Source organism: Bufo gargarizans, chromosome 1 (assembly GCF_014858855.1).
Source record: "Bufo gargarizans isolate SCDJY-AF-19 chromosome 1, ASM1485885v1, whole genome shotgun sequence".
Classification (NCBI taxonomy): Eukaryota; Metazoa; Chordata; class Amphibia; order Anura; family Bufonidae; genus Bufo; species Bufo gargarizans.
In genome coordinates, this window is record NC_058080.1 from 2,084,291 (window position 1) to 2,104,707 (window position 20,417).

The window sequence follows — 20,417 nt, forward strand, 5'->3', positions numbered from 1 at the left end:
AGAAGATCTCTGAATATATCATTGATAAGATGTTGAAAAGTGGCTGGGGCATTGCAAAGACCAAAAGGCATAATGAGATATTTGAAATGTCCGTATCGTGACCTAAAAGCTGTCTTCCATTCGTCTCCAGATCTGATACGGACCAGGTTATAGGCACCTCGCAGGTCTAACATGGTAAAAAAAATTGCATGTCGCACTCTCTCCAAAAGCTCAGGGATCAATGGTAAAGGATAACGACTTTTGATTGCAATTTTGTTAAGTTCTCGGTAGTCAATGCAAGGTCTTAAAGAACCGTCCTTCTTCTTAACAAAGAATATGGGAGCCTCGGCCGGTGAGGAAGATGGGCGGATAAACCCCATAGCCCGATTTTCTTCTATGTAGTCCTTGAGGGCTTTTAGTTCAGGGCTGGCTAAAGGGTAGATGTTTCCAAAAGGTATAGGTGCACCAGGAAGTAATTCTATTTCTATAGGACAATCGTAGGTTCTGTGTGGGGGAAACTTGTCCGCATTTTGTTTATCGCAAACGTCCGCAAATTCCTTATATGCAGAGGGTAACTCTACTGCCTTATCTTGAGCCGGATTTTCCGAGCCTTGCTCAGACTGAGCTGTCGCAAGAACATCCTTGGCTGGGAAGCTTATTTCTTTGGTCTCCCAATTGATAACAGGGTTCTGTGCTTGCAACCAGGGTAGGCCAAGACTAACAGGGAAATGTGGAGAAGAGATCAATAGAAACAATAGGATTTCATGGTGATGAGGTGTTATAATGATTTCAAATGGTTCCGTCTCTTGATCCACCGGCCCTGAGCTCAGTGGGGATCCATCTACGGTCTCCATTACCACAGGTGAGAGTTTTTTTTCAGAAATTTAACCCCATGCCTTTGCGCAAAAGAAAGGTCCATGAAATTACCACTAGCCCCAGAGTCCACCATAGCAGAGGTGGATATCCACTGAGAGTTAATCAATAATTTAATGGGAAGGAAGCAATGGGAGTCTTTATTCTCTTTCTTAATATGAGGGGCCACAGAAGAAATGGAATGGATGATTGCTTTCTCAGATAATTCTGTTTCCGAAGCAATTGATTCTCCATCTGAAAAGTCAGGATCTGTAATGGCTGCCACCAACCTCCGCAGATGGCTAGGGCAGTTGATAAGAAAGTGGTCAGACTTTCCAAAGTAAAAGCATAGACTTTCCCGAAGCCTATACTCCCTTCGATCAACGTTTTCATGTCTTAGTATGGAATCTACTTGCATAGGCTCACTTTCTGATTCTCTATAAATCTTTCCTTGGGGTTCCTTGGAAGTGGAGACAGGAAAAGATGGAGACTGCTTAGTATCATAATTCAAGGTCGCCCATTTCTCTTGTAGTTCAGACAGTCGGGTATCGATTCGAATACAATAGTTAATAAAAGCATCCGAACCAAAAGGGGCCTCTGCACGAGCAAGTTCATCTTTTAATGTGCTGCATAGTCGTTTCTAAAAAAATGACTTTTTCGCTGTGTCGTTCCAATCGGTGTCGACAGCCCACCTCTTGAACTCTATTGCATACTCTGTGACAGGTCGTCTGCCCTGGCGCAATGCTAGTAATGCTGCTTCAGCTGTAGCACCTCGATTGGGATCATCAAACATTTGATTCATGGCTTCTATAAAGTCCTCTAAGTGATTTAGCCAGGCATCTTGAGTCTTAATCAATGGACTAGCCCAGGCAATGGCTTTATGTGTCAGCAGCATAATAATACATAATAGTTTAGATCTATCGGTAGGAAACTGAGTTGAATTTGCATCAAAATGTAGCCTACATTGATTAAGGAACCCCCAGAACTTGTTGCGGTCTCCGCCAAATCTGAATGGTGGTAACTTAGGGGTCATTGCAGGCACTATAGCGGGTGGTACAGAAACTTGATTCTCCAAGTGGACTATCCGGTCGGATAATGTCTGTACTGTACCACGTAGCTCATGAATTGTTTGTCCATAAATTTGGATGTTGTGGAAAGTCTGTCCTTCAAAGGCGTCATATTTATTTTTTAAAGTCTGCATCTCGGTGCGCATATTAGCCATAGCAGTCTGCAGTTGTTTAATGCGAACCTCTGAACTCCCTGTCCCAGCGAATTCCATTTTTGGCTTGAGTATTCTGTCACGATACTAGTGGAATATGGCTGGAATCCAATGGCAGGGACAAGGCCTGTACACAGGAAACACTGGAGTATTGAATAGGAGGTTGCAGGACTGAAGGATGTAGTAGAGCCAAGCAAGCGGAGCTGTAACCGGTAGCAATGGTGCAGGACTAAAGGATGCAGCAGAGCCAAGGTCAGACGAGCAATGGGTCAGGGCAGGTGGCACAGGAATGTAGTCAAGCAATCCGGGTCGGCAACAGGAGGTAGCAGGATCTCACAAAGTAGCAGGGTAAACCGCAAGTAGGGGAACAAACCAGAAAGCTAGTTCCAAGCAAGAGGACTGCACGAGCAGAAGCTAAACACAATACTCAAGCAATTAGTCACAGGCTTGAAAGGTTTAAATATGAAACAGGAAGTAAGATGGCATCCAGCTGAGACACAATCCACCATCTTAACTGAGGGAGAACTTGAGGGTAAGACAATCTAAACTAAACAGACGTAGCAGGATGATTCCTGACAGCTTCATTTCCTGGCTCTTTAATGTCCTCCTTTGTTTGGATGGTTAAGCAAATAGTCTCGATCAGTAAGTCCATCACTGCAACAAGCCAAAAGAGGTTGGTCACTTTCTGGCTACTTTTTTTACAGTATGCCCCCTTGTTTGTCAAGTCTTTTGTGCTGTGGACAAAGAGGCCCTGTCCATAAAATGGCTGTTGATGGAGTGTCATGTGACCAGACAAATCACTCAGTCTCCTCCATTCAAACACACTGCACGTGCAATAAAACTCTCAACGTTGCAAGTGCAGATGGGAGATGTGGTGTATTTGGGTGGAGAAGGATGAGTGATGTGCCTGGAAATATTTTTGTAAATAATCTGCAACACTCCTTAAAGTTTCAAAGCACCAAGTGTGTTTATTCACCAGGTAACATCATAACTGAGTGATGTTTCGACTCTCATGAGTGGTTAATCGACTCATGAGAGTCGAAACGTCTCTCTGTTATGATGTTACCTGGTTAATAAACACACTTGGTGCTTTGAAACTTTAAGGAGTACTGCAGATCATTTATAAATATCATCATTGGGACTATTAAATCAAAGCCTAATACTGTGTGCACCCACAAATCCCTATGAGTTTTTTTCTGCCCTGGAAGGTCAACCTTTTTGGATGGACTGAAACCTAATTAGGTAATGTAGTGCTGATCCAATCTTATTTTTTGGAGTTATTTTTGGCCACATGACCCTTCATCAGTGGCCATCTTATGGACAGGTCTTCTGTGTGGACAGGACAGGCAAACGGCACAGAAAATCAACAAAGACTATATTAGGAAGTATCATATAGTCATCTTACCTACACATTGGTCACAAGTAGCAGAAAGTGGCCAACCTTTTTAATTCCCCCTCTCCCTCCTATATGAGTCTTTATGAACAGTACACATTACACTCATAAGTGCAAGCAATGCTTTTCTCTGGGCATCTTTATCTAGGCCTATCAAGAAAACAATATAGCTGTCATAATGTTGTGCCAATTCCACATATAATATTACCATGAGGATTAACCTTCAGATAATACCTTCCACTCAGAGCAGCAGTAAATTGACAATGAGATTTATCTCTCAGTGCAAACTGCTACAGATGGAAAATTATATTTTTGGATTTAATTTTCAATTGCATAGTACTGCCGAAATGAAAAAAAAAAAAAAAAAAAACAGCCCAAGATTCTAAAATAATTGTTTATTATGAATGTTGATGGAAGCATCCTTTTTATCACACGTAGAAGCAAGGTTTTCACATGTTCTCTAGCCTGACCTTGCTTCTTACTACGCTGGCATGAAGTCTCCAAAATGAAACCTTAGGCAGTCTGGGATTCTCAACTAGAGAAGTCTGTACTAGTATCTCAAATAACACTTCTGGGTTTTCCTACTGTAGTTGTAGTAGTGATATCAACAGATGCTCCCCATACTAAGGACACTTGAATGTAGTTACACATTCATGTGCTATTCTCTGCAGTCATAAATAAACTCTGAAGAAGTTAAGTTGGCCAAAAATGATCACAGATGTGCTGCAATCCATGACAGTGCCAGGGGTTCTGGAATAATTTGACAGGAGCCACATGCAAGAGACAATCTTCAAGTCACTTCTATTAACGCTGCATTTTTAAGACATATGTACATGACTAGGTCTAGCAAACATATGTCCTTCCCACCTGGACAACAAAGACCTGCCACAGGAGTTCCTGATTTAACATACTTTGATAATTGCTAAATAAAAAAAAAAAAATACTCAAGTTATATTTGAAAAGAATATTGATATAATGAAAAAGTTGTGCAGAATCAATACCGTTGTACCAACGCATTGTCTTAATAAATGTGTACTGCAAGCTTTACTCACAGCATTAAACAAACCCTCTATATATCCTTTAGATTATATAAAGATGACACTTGCTTTACAAAAGCTAACAAACTCCCTCAGGCTATCCTCACATATCCTTGCATCTGATGTTCAACTATGGATTCCTCAGTTGAAATCCAGGGATGAAGGATCTGAATTATAGCGCAGATGGTTAATAATTATTCAGTACAACAATCCTCCCAAAAACAAGTTGTCCCCTAGGACTTGCCATAAATATTAATAAAAGTCTTTGTTGCAAGAATCAGTGGCAAGATCAGATGAAAAAAAGAGATACAGGATATCTGTAGCAAAGCTTGCCTAAGGGGAAATAACACTATCCAGGTCAGAGAGAATCATTGTTTCTGTGATGAAGGCTGAGAAAAAAATTCTAGTATCAAACCGTAAAAAGAAGGAATAGGTGCATTGTTAAAAACGTGTTTAACAATTAAATGTGACTGGTTGGCGATGTATAAAACAAAACATCTAATGCTATGAAATCTTCATCAATGGCAGAGTTATCATAGGTCCTAACTGCCTTTGATATGTGGTGGCTGAAAGGACAATTATGAATTCATCCTGAATATCGCGGCTGGACTGCAGAATGTACAGAATTATTTAAACTGACATTAAACAAGAAAAATACAAACTTTTGCCATTAAGGTTTTGGGCATCAATGTAATATTTTCCAGACTTACAAGAACTTTGAACTAGATGTGAGGCTATAAATAAGTCACAGATATCCACATGCATGCCCCAGGAAATTTTTTAGGAATAACAAAAACAGTTACATAAAAAAACACGTTTTCTTCAATATAACTATATTCAAATAGTGTTGATTGAGCCCCAAAGTGCTCAGGTGCTTGAGTAGAACACCTTGGGATGCACAATGGAAGTCAATGGGAGAACCCGAGCATTAAGCGAGGCAGTTACATCACATCAACATGCTTATAAGGCTGCCCTCTCTCCTAATGTTTTAGAGGGTCAGATCAGCAGCAGGCCCTTAACCATAATTTTTTCGATGATCAGCTCAGCAGCAGGTCCTCAACCATAATGTTTTAGGTGGTCATATCAGCAGCAGGCACTAGCCGCTAATGTTCTAAAGAGTCAGCTCAGCCCTAATGTTTTTGATGGTCCGCTCAGCAGCAGGCCCTCGCCCATAATTTTTTCCATTGTCAGATCAGCAGCAGGCCCTCACCCCTAATGTTTTATAGAGTCGGCTCACCAGCAGACCCTGAACAATAATTTTTTCGAAGGTCACTTCAGCAGCAGGCCCTCGCCCATAACGATTTAGATGGTTAGATCAGCAGTAGGCACTAGCCGCTAATGTTTTAGATGGTCAGATCAGCAGCAGGCCCTCGTCCCTAATGTTGTAGAGGGTCACCAGCAGCCCTTTCATTTAGTGCATAGGCTCTATGAGTGTAGGAGTCCCACTACCTAAACATTGTACCACAATGAATGAGGCCCTCCTTTATGTGATATACAGGTTGTATCGGAGTGCCTCTTTCTTGTAATTGACATCCTCCCCATGCCGGTCCCAAACCATTTCAGTGGTGTTTCCATCAATTTCTGACCTTTTCATGTGAACCAGACACCCTCCCCTCTTCAGAGCAGGGGGTGCCTGGTTTAATGCTCGGGTTCTCCCATTGATTTCTATTATGCTCCGGTGCTCGGTAGACCCCGGGGGTGACTGGACCGACTGTGTTAATAATAGGGATGAATGGTATAGCAATATTCGGTTTCGCAATATCTCTGGAGTTTTTCGCATAATATTCGCACTAAATTAGCAAATTCTAGAATTCGTGATCTCCAATCATTATTTTTGCGATTGCGCAAAAATTGGCACTAATGATGCGCATATTTTTTGCACAATACAAGCAAATTCAAATGTTATCAGGTCTGAGTAGATATTACTGATTGGTGCACTAAGTATTGTTGCGACATCACAGCACTATGTCTGTAGCATGTATGTATGGACAGCAGAGAAACAGTAATTCCTATCATACTACCTAACACCCCGCACTGGAACCTATCAGCTACACTATATCACTATCTAACCTACACTGACTATCTCCCACTAACTATCTGTAATATATATATATATATATATATAAATATATATATATATATATATATATATATATATAGTAGGAGTGGCGAAACTGGTAGCAGGAAAGTAATGAGGAGGAGAAGGAGAAAAGTGTTGGGAAAAGTGCTCGGTGGATTGGGAATGGGGATGGGGAGGCTGGGATGGGGGCTGAGGAGTTTGGAAAGGGGGGTAGGCAGTCTGGGAAGGGGGTTGTTGAGGTTGTGATGGGGGATAGGGCATGGATGGGGGATAGGGCATGGATGGGGGATAGGGCATGGACGGGGGATAGGATGTTGGGCGGTGCTGAACTTGCCACAAGACACTGTCCACCTGTCTTCGGGCCTCAAACAACTGGTTGGGCGTAAATCGTTCCATCGCGGGGAGCAACGATAACCAATAGTGATGCACCGCCCCCTCCTGCAGACGTCACACTGTGTCCTCCAAAGCGGCAACTCTATTGGTGAATCCCATCAAGGACTCGTAAAGGAGCCTTGTGAGATCCTCGTAGTCCGCCTGACGGCTCCCACCGGTCCTCTGGCGACTCATCAATGCCTCAAAAAGTGGTGCCATTGTGGCCATTGTTGAGTCGCCAGAGGGCACAGGTAGGGGTACATTGAGGTCCCAACCAGCTGTTGGAGTAGGACGAGAGGGACCCGTGGTGGGCGGCTCTTCGGGGACCGCCTCTGGTGCTCCAGCCTCTGGAAGGACTTCTCGAGGATGTTTGTGCACCCGAGTACTGCTAGATGTGCTGTAAAGGAAACAAAAAAATAAATTATGAAAAAATAGGGAACTATATGTGCATGTCCCAGACAGAGTGTCAAATGACAGTTTGCCTGGGCCACAAACATAGATTGGAAATTAACATTCATAATTATTATAAACATTAGAGCTTACCTTCGCAGCTGTAGGGTTCGACGCAGAAAACCTAGTGCGGCCGCATACCGGTACGGCCGCTTTTGGTTTGCTCTTGAACCACTCGGGCGCTTGACCTCCTCGTTGTAGTCCTTCTTATAGCGGTCCCTCATTGACCGCCACCGCACCAGGATAGTCGTCCCTGTCCACAAAAAAAATATAAAAAATATAAAATCAATATTATATTTTATTTTTAACATACATCAAAAATGGTTTAGTATTTGATTGAACCTGCCACAACAACAATAAAAAAAATATTGATGTTCACTATAGGTAGCAGTGACCAACTTCAATCAGACACAAAACCAATTTTGAATGAAAAGTATACATGTGCATTATACTACTGTATACAGTTGTGGCCAAAAGTTTTGAGAATGACACAAATATTTGTTTTCACAAAGTTTGCTGCTAAACTGCTTTTAGATCTTTGTTTCAGTTGTTTCTGTGATGTAGTGAAATATAATTACACGCACTTCATACGCTTCAAAGGATTTTATCGACAATTATATGACATTTATGCAAAGAGTCAGTATTTGCAGTGTTGACCCTTCTTTTTCAGGACCTCTGCAATTCGACTGGGCATTCTCTCAATCAAACTTCTGGGCCAATTCCTGACTGATAGCAACCCATTCTTTCATAATCACTTCTTGGAGTTTGTCAGAATTAGTGGGTTTTTGTTTGTCCACCCGCCTCTTGAGGATTGACCACAAGTTCTCAATGGGATTAAGATCTGGGGAGTTTCCAGGCCATGGACCCAAAATGTCAATGTTTTGGTCCCCGAGCCACTTAGTTATCACTTTTGCCTTATGGCACGGTGCTCCATCGTGCTGGAAAATGCATTGTTCTTCACCAAACTGTTGTTGGATTGTTGGAAGAAGTTGCTGTTGGAGGGTGTTTTGGTACCATTCTTTATTTATGGCTGTGTTTTTGGGCAAAATTGTGAGTGAGCCCACTCCCTTGGATGAGAAGCAACCCCACACATGAATGGTCTCAGGATGCTTTACTGTTGGCATGACACAGGACTGATGGTAGCGCTCACCTTTTCTTCTCCGGACAAACCTTTTTCCTGATGCCCCAAACAATCGGAAAGAGGCTTCATCGGAGAATATGACTTTGCCCCAGTCCTCAGTAGTCCATTCACCATATTTTCTGCAGAAGATCAATCTGTCCCTGATCTTTTTTTTTTTAGATAAGTGGCTTCTTTGCTGCCCTTCTTGACATCAGGCCATCTTCCAAAAGTCTTCGCCTCACTGTGCATGCAGATGCGCTCACACCTGCCTGCTGCCATTCCTGAGCAAGCTCTGCACTGGTTGCACTCCGATCTTGCAGCTGAATCCTCTTTAGGAGACGATCCTGGCGCTTGTTGGACTTTCTTAGACGCCCTGAAGCCTTCTTAACAAGAATTGAATCTCTTTCCTTGAAGTTCTTGATGATTCTATAAATTGTTAATTGAGGTGCAATCTTAGTAGCCACAATATCCTTGCCTATGAAGCCATTTTTATGCAACTCAATGATGGCTGTACGTGTTTCATTGCAGGTCACCATGGTTAACAATGGAAGAACAATGATTTCAAGCATCACCCTCCTTTTAACAGGTCAAGTCTGCCATTTTAACCCAATCAGCCTGACATAATGATCTCCAGCCTTGTGCTCATGCTGATCAACATTCTCACCTGAGTTAACAAGACGATTATTGAAATGATCTCAGCAGGTCCTTTAACCACCTCAGCTCCCCTAGCTTAAACACCCTTAATGACCAGACCACGTTTTACAATTCTGCACTACACTCCTTTCACCGTTTATTGCTCGGTCATGCAACTTACCACCCAAAAGAATTTGACCTCCTTTTCTTCTCACTAATAGAGCTTTCATTTGGTGGTATTTTATTGCTGCTGACATTTTTACTTTTTTTGTTATTAATCGAAATTTACAGAAATTTTTGCAAAAAAATGAAGTTTTTCACTTTAAGTTGTAAAATTTTTCAAAAAACGACATCTATACATACATTTTTCTAAAAATTTATTGTTCTACATGTCTTTGATAAAAAAAATGTTTGGGTAAAAAAAAAAATGGTTTGGGAAAAGTTATAGCGTTTACAAACTATGGTACAGAAATGTGAATTTCCGCTTTTTGAAGCAGCTCTGACTTTCTAAGCACCTGTCATGTTCCCTGAGGTTCTACAATGCCCACACAGTAGAAAAAACCCACAAATAACCCCATTTCGGAAAGTAGACACCCGAAGGTATTCGCTGATGGGCATAGTGAGTTCATAGAACTTTTTATTTTTTGTCACAAGTTGACATATTTTTTTTTTCTTACAAAGTCCCATATTCCACTAACTTGTGACAAAAAAAAACTTCCATGAACTCACTATGCCCATCACGAAATACCTTGGGGTGTCTTCTTTTTAAAATGGGGTCACTTGTGGGGTAGTTAAACTGCCCTGGCATTTTAGGGGCCCAAATGTGTGAGAAGTAGTTTGAAATCAAAATGTGTAAAAAATGCCCTATGAAATCCTAAAGGTGCTATTTGGAATATGGGCAAAAAAGTGTCACACATGTGGTATCGCCGTACTCAGGAGAAGTTGGGCAATGTGTTTTGGGGTGTCATTTTACATATACCCATGCTGGTTGAGATAAATATCTCGGTCAAATGCCAACTTTGTATAAAAAAATGGGAAAAGTTGTCTTTTGCCAAGATATTTCTCTCACCCAGCATGGGTATATGTAAAAAGACACCCCAAAACACATTGCCCAACTTCTCCTGAGTACGGCGATACCACATGTGTGACACTTTTTTGCAGCCTAGGTGGGCAAAGGGGCCCACATTCCAAAGAGCACCTTGAGAATTTCACAGGGCATTTTTTACACATTTTGATTTCAAACTACTTCTCACACATTAGGGCCCCTAAAATGCCAGGGCAGTATAACTACCGCACAAGTGACCCCATTTTGGAAAGAAGACACCCCAAGGTATTTCGTGATGGGCATAGTGAGTTCATGGAAGTTTGTATTTTTTGTCACAAGTTAGTGGAAAATGAGACTTTGCAAGAAAAAAAATAAATCATCATTTTCCGCTAACTTGTGACAAAAAATAAAAAATTCTAGGAACTCGCCATGCCCCGCACGGAATACCTTGGGGTGTCTTCTTTCCCAAATGGGGTCACTTGTGGGGTAGTTATCCAAAATCGGGTCACTTGTGGGGTAGTTATAATGCCCTGGCATTTTAGGGGCCCTAATGCGTGAGAAGTAGTTTGAAATCCAAATGTGTTAAAAATGCCCTGTGAAAACCTAAAGCTGCTCTTTGGAATGTGGGCCTCTTTGCCCACCTAGGCTGCAAAAAATTGTCACACATGTGGTATCACCGTACTCGGAAGATGTAGGGCAATGTGTTTTGATGTGTATTTTTACATATACCCATGCTGGGTGAGAGAAATATCTGTCTAAAAGTCAACTTTTCCAATTTTTTTATACAAAGTTGTCATTATAGAGAGATATTTCTCTCACCCAGCATGGGTATATGTAAAAAGACACCCCAAAACACATTTCCCTACTTCTCCTGAGTACGGCGATACCACATGTGTGACACTTTTTTGCAGCCTAGATGCGCAAAGGGGCCCAAATTCCTTTTAGGAGGGCATTTTTAGACATTTGGATCCCAGACTTCTTCTCATGCTTTAGGGCCCCTAAAATGCCAGGGCAGTATAAATGCCCCACATGTGACCCCATTTTGGAAAGAAGACACCCCAAGGTATTCAATGAAGGGCATGGTGAGTTCATAGAAGATTTTCTTTTTGGGCACAAGTTAGCGGAAATTGATTTTTTTTTGTTTTTCCTCACACAGTCTCCCTTTCCGCTAACTTGGAACAAAAAGTTCAATCTTTCATGGACTCAATATGCCCCTCAGCGAATACCTTGGGGTGTCTTCTTTCCGAAATGGGGTCACATGTGGGGTATTTATACTGCTCTGGCATTTTAGGGGCCCTAAAGCGTGATAAGAAGTCTGGAATATAAATGTCTAAAAAAATGTACGCATTTGGATTCCGTGAGGGGTATGGTGAGTTCATGTGAGATTTTATTTTTTGACACAAGTTAGTGGAATATGAGACTTTGTAAGAAAAAAAAAAAAAAAAAAAAATAAAATTAATTTCCGCTAACTTGTGCCAAAAAATGTCTAAATGGAGCCTTACAGGGGGGATATCAATGAGAGGGGGGTGATCACCCCATATAGACTCCCTGATAACCCCCCTGTATGGCTCCATTCAGAGGTCCGTATGTGTTTTGCGGATCCACGGATCCATGGATCGGATCCGCAAAACACATACGGACGTCTGAATAGAGCCTTACAGGGGGGTGATCAATGACAGGGGGGTGATCAGGGAGTGTTTATTGTGTGTTCACCCCCCTGTCATTGATCACACCCCTGTAAGGCTCCATTTAGACATCCGTATGTGTTTTGCGGATCCGATCCATGGATCTGTGGATCCGTAAAACACATACGGACGTCTGAATGGAGCCTTACAGGGGGGTGATCAATGACAGGGGGGTGATCAGGGAATCTATATGGGGTGATCACCCCCCTGTCATTGATCACCCCCCTGTAAGGCTCCATTCAGACCTCCGTATGTGTTTTGCGGATCCGATCCATGGATCCGTAAAACACATACGGATGTCTGAATGGAGCCTTACAGGGGGGTGATCATCCCATATAGACTCCCTGATCACCCCCTGTAAGGCTCCATTCAGAAGTCCCTATGTGTTCTGCGGATCCGATCCATGGATCCGTGGATCCGTAAAACACATACGGACGTCTTAATGGAGCCTTACAGGGGGGTGATCAATGACAGGGGGGTGATCAATGACAGGGGGGTGATCAGGGAGTCTATATGGGGTGATCAGGGGTTAATAAGGGGTTAATAAGTGACAGGGGGGGTGTAGTGTAGTTTGGTGCTTGGTGCTACTTATTACAGAGCTGCCTGTGTCCTCTGGTGGTCGATCCAAGCAAAAGGGACCACCAGAGGACCAGGTAGCAGGTATATTAGATGGTGTTATCAAAACAGCGTCTAATATACCTGTTAGGGGTTAAAAAAAAATCACATCTACAGCCTGCCAGCGAACGATCGCTGCTGGCAGGCTGTAGATCCACTCGCTTACCTGCAGTTCCTGTGAACGTGCGCGCCTGTGTGCGCGCGTTCACAGGAAGTCTCGCGTCTCGCGAGATGACGCACCAATGCGTCACTCTGCCTGAGACAGCCTCCGGATTGCGATCCTGCATTAGGCGGTCCGGAGGCGGTTAAATGTAATCTACTGTGACACCAGATATGAGTGGTGGCACTGTGCACTGGCAGTAGTTGACACAGTACACGCTGTAGGCCTGACACACACGCTTGCAGGCAACTGCAATTATGTTACAGTCCAAAAAGTTATTTTTATATTTTTTTATGTAATCTACTGTGACACCAAATATGAGTGGTGGCACTGTGCACTGGCAATAGTTGGCACAGTACACGGTGTAGACCTGACACACACGCTTGCAGGCAACTGCAATTATATTACAATCAAAAAAATTTTGTTTTTAAAATGTAGTCTACTGTCACACCAGATATGAGTGGTGGCACTGGGCACTGGCAGTAGTTGGCACATTACACGCTGTAGGCCTGACACACACGCTTGCAGGCAACTGCAATTATGTTACAGTCCAAAAAGTTATTTTTATATTTTTTTATGTAATCTACTGTGACACCAAATATGAGTGGTGGCACTGTGCACTGGCAATAGTTGGCACAGTACACGGTGTAGACCTGACACACACGCTTGCAGGCAACTGCAATTATATTACAATCAAAAAAATTTTGTTTTTAAAATGTAATCTACTGTCACACCAGATATGAGTGGTGGCACTGGGCACTGGCAGTAGTTGGCACATTACACGCTGTAGGCCTGACACACACGCTTGCAGGCAACTGCAATTATATTACAGTCAAAAAAAATTTGTTTTTAAAATGTAATCTTCAGTCACACCAGATATGAGTGGTGGCACTGGGCACTGGCAGTAGTTGACACAGTACACACTGTAGGCCTGACACACACGCTTGAAGGCAACTGCAATTATATTACAGTCAACAAAGTTTTTTTTAATTTTTTTTTATGTAATCTACTGTGACACCAGATATGAGAGGTGGCAATGTGCACTGGCAGTAGTTGGCACAGTACACGCTGTAGGCCTGACACACACGCTGGCAGGCAACTGCAATTATATTACAGTCAAAAAATTGTTGTTTTTAAAATGTAATCTACTGTCACACTAGATATGAGTGGTGGCACTGGGCACTGGCAGTAGTTGACACAGTACACACTGTAGGCCTGACACACACGCTTGCAGGCAACTGCCAATATATTACAGTCAAAAAAGTTTTTGTTTTCAAAAGAATGTAATCTACTGTGACACCAGATATGAGTGGACTGTCCCTCCTCTCACTAACACTGCAGCTTACGGATGAATCTAAGATGGATGCTGTCCTTGCTTTTTGCTAGGAGGTGGGAGGGTCTGGGAGGAAGGGTATGCTGCTGATTGGCTGGAATGTGTCTGCTGACTGTGAGGTACAGGGTCAAAGTTTGCTCAATGATGACAAATAGGGGGCGGACCGAACATCGCATATGTTCGCCTGCCGATGTTCGCCGGGAACTGTTCGCCGGCGAAAGGTTTGGGACATCTCTAATAGAGATGTCGCGAACATAAAATTTTCCGTTCGCGAGCGGCGAACGTGGATTTCTGCAAATGTTCGCGAACGGGCGAAGCGGGCGGACCGCCACTGACTTCAATAGGCAGGCGAATATTAAAACGCACAGGGACGCTTTCTAGCCACAGTAGTGATGGAAAAGTTGTTTCAAGGGGACTAACACCTGGACTGTGGCATGCTGGAGGGGGATCCATGGCAAATACCATGGAAAATGACATAGTTGACGCAGAGTTGGATTTTAATCCATAAAGGGCATAAATCACCAAACAATCCAATTTTTTTTTTAACAACGTGGTTTAAAACATCCAGTGTGTGTATACGATCAGGTATGATGTTGTATCGATCAGGTAGTGTAAGGGTTATGCCCGCTTCACAGACATTGACAGACCAAACTCCCCTTTTAATGCACCGCAAACAACCGCAAACAGTCCATTTGCACAAGGTTGGATACCAAGCTAGCCATGTCCCGTTGATGTCATTGAAGGTTTCTTCCTCCACCCAGCCACGTACAACACCAAGGGTCCCCGAAAGGTGAATTGAATAGATTTTTCGAATGGGGAGATGGTAAAAAAAACGCTGGCTCCCTCCCCTTTGTTTGAATCCACGCCACGGTCACTGCGTCTGCGCCATGCAATTTACTGTCACACCCGATATGAGTGGTATTTTCTGTAGTACTATTCTCATCAGTTTAATCCCTGTAACGTGACGTCCCCAATCTGGGGTCCATTTATTAAATTGATTTTTCGAACGGGGAGATGGTTAAAAAAACGCTGGCTCCCTCCCCTTTGTTTGAATCCACGCCACGGTCACTGCGTCTGCGCCGTGCAATTTACTGTCACACCCGATATGAGTGGTATTTTCTGTAGTACTATTCTCATCAGTTTAATCCCTGTTATGTAACGTCCCCAATCTGGGGTCCATTTATTAAATAGATTTTTCGAACGGGGAGATGGTTAAAAAAACACTGGCTCCCTCCCCTTTGTTTGAAACCACGCCACGTTCACTGCGTCTGCGCCGTGCAATTTACTGTCACACCCGATATGAGTGGTATTTTCTGTAGTACTATTCTCATCAGTTTAATCCCTGTTGCGTCCCTTATTCGGGGACGTGTGTCGAATTGATTAATCACTGTCAAATTAACGACATCCTGAAATAATTTTGTTCTGAGCTCTGTACTTGCTTTGTATTGGAATTGATAGGGATTTTTTAAATTGTCTGCATTATTTAAATTGTCTGCATTATTTCTAATAAAAAAATCATAATAATAGTTTATTTTATGTATTAAAAACCCATACAACTTAAAAAAAAAAAGAAAAATAATGTTTTTTCTATGAAAAATTATCCAGCCGATCGCTTTTAGTCTGATCATAATAAAGCAACGGCCTTATCTGGGGTGGCAACATTGCCAACACACTCATAGAGGTGATGATCGCTTCATTGTGATACGCAAGCCCTTTTTTTTGTTTTTGCAGCCACAGTGCAGCACTAGAGGCCAGAAAAATTAGGCATGTACATATGCCCAGGGCCGGCTCCAGGTTCATGTGGGCCCTTGGGCGATAAATCCCAGTGGGCCCCCATGAGGCATTTTTTTACATTGACATGTCCCCCTGTGGCTCCCACACGGTATAATGACCCCCAGTGGCCCCTATACAGTATAATGACTACTAGTGGCCCTTCACACAGTATAATGACTACTAGTGGCCCTTCACACAGTATAATGAACCCCCAATTCCCCCCCCCCCACTGTATTATGACCACCTGTGGCCCTGCATTCAGAATAATAACCCCCAGTCGCCCCCATTCAGAATAATGACCCCCAGTAGCCCCCACACTGGGGGAATACTGTATGGAGGGGGCTCTGGGGGTCATTATACTGAATGGAGGGTCATTGGTGATCATTATACTAAATGGGGGACACTGGGGGTCATTATACTATGTAAAGGGCCCTCACAGTATAATGACCCCACAGTGACCCTCCATTCAGAATAATGACCCCCAGTCACCCCCACACTGGGGGTTATACTGTATGGAGGGGGCAGGAGGGGTTATTATATTTAATGGGGGCTCTGGTGGTCATTATACTAAATAGAGGGTCAATGGGGATCATTATACTAAATGGGGGGCACTGGGAGTCATTATACTGTGTAAGGGGCCCTCACCGTGTGATGAATGACCCCCCAGTGGCCCCCTCACATACCTATCATTGCAGGGGAGCTGGTGGTCCTGTCCATCACTAACCGCAGCTCCCTGCGCTCCTTCTCTCCGGCGGCCGCTGCAGCAGTGAGCCAGGCCTGGAGGAGAGAAGGAGATGTGCAGTGATGTAGCTAGAACTGACTGGGCCCCACAGCAAATTTTAGTACGCCCCCCTCCCCCCCAATGTGTGTTCACATCACGTTTTTCCTATCGGTTTGATGTATACAAATGTGCAGCACTCCATGTTTTTGTATCCTGCAGAGTCAAGTAAAAAATGGAGACGTTAACGTATATGTTTTTTTACAATGGAACTGTATGGTGAACGGACGCCACTGTACGACATCAGTCTGAGGATTGTATGATGAACGGACGCCACTGTACGGCATCAGTCTGAGGATTGTATGATGAACGGACGCCACTGTACGGCATCAGTCTGAGGCATCTGTTAACGCAGGGATGCTCAACCTGCGGCCCTTCAGCTGTTGTGAAACTACAACTCCCATCATGCCCTGCTGTAGGCTGATAGCTGTAGACTGTCCGGGCATGCTGGGAGTTGTAGTTTTGCAACAGCTGGAGGGCCGCAGGTTGAGCATCCTTGTGTTAATGCATACATTTTTGGTATACCTTAAATGGATGGCACAAATGGGATGTGAACCCAGCCCTAGTGTCAGAATAAGCCCCAGTACACAGCGGAGCAGCGTGGAGGGGAGGCCGCCATGTACTGACAGAGCGCTGCCTGGTCCTGGTGGTCAGGGATGAGGACTATGTTTACCAAGGATCATTTTCTACTGGGAAATACAGGGCACAGTATAATACACTAGAATCTATATACTATAAAGATATTAGCCCTACCCCCGAATAATAATACAATTAGGTGGTCATTTATTATATAGAAATAAGTCTATATTAGGCGTATTTCTGACACAGATTGTGGCGCAAAGGTCCTTAGAACCGCAATCTGTATCTTTTCCCGCTCATGCCAGGTCTAAAAAAGTGGTGTGGGCATGGAAGGGGATACAGTTATGGCCATGCAGTTATTGGATACCACCGCCATATAGTGATACCGCCGCCATACAATGATAAAACCACCATACAGTGACCGGATAAAAGGGTATAAGAGGGCACAGTACAGGGAATGACTATGGGCACTGCACAGGGTGTGGTAAGAGGGCACAATGCAGGGTATAAAGGGGCACAGTACGGGGTGGGGGGCACAGTCACATGACCCTGTGACGTTAGAAGGTCCTTATGGTGAATGCTGTTCAGATGCCCCCATAATGAGAGGCAGAGGAGTGAGACAGGGGCCCTGGATAGACAGGAGGGGTGGACACAGCAAGTAGGTGGAAGGGGCTCTGAGGGGGATTCATACAAGAAGTAGGGGGCAGGAGGTCTGTCCAGGACAATAGGAGATAGGAGGGTGAAACAGGAGCTCTGAATGGACAGAAGGGGTGGACACAGCAAGTAGGTGGAAGGGGCTCTGAGGGGGATTCATACAAGAAGTAGGGGCAGGAGGTCTGTCCAGGACAATAGGAGATAGGAGGGTGAAACAGGAGCCCTGGATGGACAGAAGGGGTGGACACAGCAAGTAGGTGGAAGGGGCTCTGAGGGGGATTCATACAAGAAGTAGGGGCAGGAGGTCTGTGCAGGGCAGCAATAGGAGACAGGAAGGTAGAACAGGAGCTCTGGATACATGAGGGAGGAAAGGCGACAGCAGGGGCCCCATGAGGATGAGATAGGACAGGATATGTGGGGGGGGGGACAGGTGTCATGGAGACAAACTGCTTAATGAAACAGTAACACAACTAAATAGAATGAAGAAGCAGCCGATCGAAGAGTCCCCCCCCCCCCTTCTGTCCCACAGACAAGAGACAGTCACAGTGCAGACTCACTCACAGACTGTCTACACACTTCTCTGCTCCAGCCCTCCGGTCTCTCTCCTCAGGCAGCATGTGTCCTGTGTAGAGGGGGCGTGTCTGAGTCTCTGCAGCTCAGAGGGCCCCACCAAAGGGGTACTGCGTAAGTGAAGTGACAGCAGTGAGAGCTCCCATCTGTATTGATGGAAGTGCTCATAGCAGCTCAGTGGGCCCCCCCAGGAGCATTGGCCCCCCCCCAGGACCACGTTATGACGCCGGCCCTGCATATGCCTGAAAAATTAGGTATTGTAGCAGCGGCCGGAAAAATTGATGTTTTCCAGGCAGAAAGGTGACTAAAACATTGCGGCTTGAACCCTAGTTGGTGGTGTAGAATTCACAAAAGTCATCCGGTATGCAGACATTAAATACAGCAGCGTGGCATGTCATCAGGCCTTTTGTTAGTCAAACGTATCCCCCACTGTCAGTCCCTTCGGGATCCATGCCTCATTCATTTTATTGAAGGTGAGGTAATGAACACTTTTTTACAGAGGCGACTTCTTTTGTCAGTGACAATGCCTCCTGCTGCACTGAAGGTCCTTTCTGACAGGACACTTGAAGCGGGGCAGGCCAGATCAGTTTTCTATCGCAAACTGGGATAGTTCAGGCCACAGGTCAAGCCTGCACACCCAGTAGTCAAGGGGTTCATCGCTCCTCAGAGTGTCGATATCTGCAGTTAAGGCGAGGTAGTCTGCTACCTGTCGGTCGAGTCGTTCTCTAAGGCTGGATCCCGAAGGGCTGTGGCGATGTGTAGGACTGAAAAGCTCTGCATGTCCTCCATCAACAACACATCTGTAAAGCGTCCTGTCCTTGCCGCCGTGGTCGTGGTAGGAGGAGGATTACTTTCACCTCTTCCCCTGTTAGATTCCCGTTGTGCTGTGACATCCCCCTTATAAGCTGTGTAAAGCATATTTTTTAGTTTGGTTTTGAACTGCTGCATCCTTTCTGACTTCCGGTAATTTGGTAACATTTCTGCCACTTTCTGCACCCTGGGATGCCTGCTCCTTCTCAAAGCCACATTCCTCCTCTGACTCCTCTTCCTCATACTCCTCTTGCAGCGTTGCCGCAGGTCCGGCAAGCGATGATGACAAGGCTGTTTCTGGTGGTGATGGTGACCACAACTCTTCCTCTTCACGCTCATCTACAGCCTGATCCAGCACTCTTCGCAGGGCATGCTCCAGGAAGAAAACAAATGGGATGAGGTCGCTGATGGTGCCTTCGGTGCGACTGACTAGGTTTGTCACCTCCTCAAAGGGACGCATAAGCCTACAGGCATTGCGCATGAGTGTCCAGTAATGTGGCAAAAAAATTCCCAGCTCCGCAGAGGCTGTCCTAGCACTCCGGTCATACAAATACTCGTTGACGGCTTTTTCTTGTTGGAGCAGGCGGTCGAACATTAGGAGTGTTGAATTCCAACGTGTCTGGCTGTCGCAAATCAAGCGCCTCACTGGCATGTTGTTTCGGCGCTGAATGTCTGAAAAGTGCGCCATGGCCATGTAGGAACGCCTGAAATGGCCACACACCTTCCTGGCCTGCTTGAGGACGTCCTGTAAGCCTGGGTACTTAGACACAAAGCGTTGTACGATGAGATTCAACACATGTGCCATGCACGGCACATGTGACAACTTGCCCAAATTCAATGCCGCCAACAAATTGCTTCCATTGTCACACACCACTTTGCCGATCTCCAGTTGGTGCGGGGTCAGCCACTGATCCACCTGTGCGTTCAGGACAGACAGGAGTGCTGGTACGGTGTGGCTCTCTGCTTTCAGGCAAGTCAACCCCAAGACAGCGTGACACTGTCGTATCCGGGATGTGGAATAGCCCCTGGGGAGAAGGGGGGAATCAGTTGATGTGCAGCCAGACGCCGCAGCAGAAGAGGACTCAGCCGAGGAGGTTATGGAAGAGGATGGAGTAGGAGGAGTAGAGGAGGTGGCAGTAGGCCTGTCTGCAAGTCGTGGCGGTGTCACCAACTCCGCTGCAGAGCCACGCATTCCATGCTTGGCAGCTGTCAGCAGGTTGACCCAATGCGCAGTGTAGGTGATATACCTGCCCTGTCCGTGCTTTGCAGACCAGGTATCA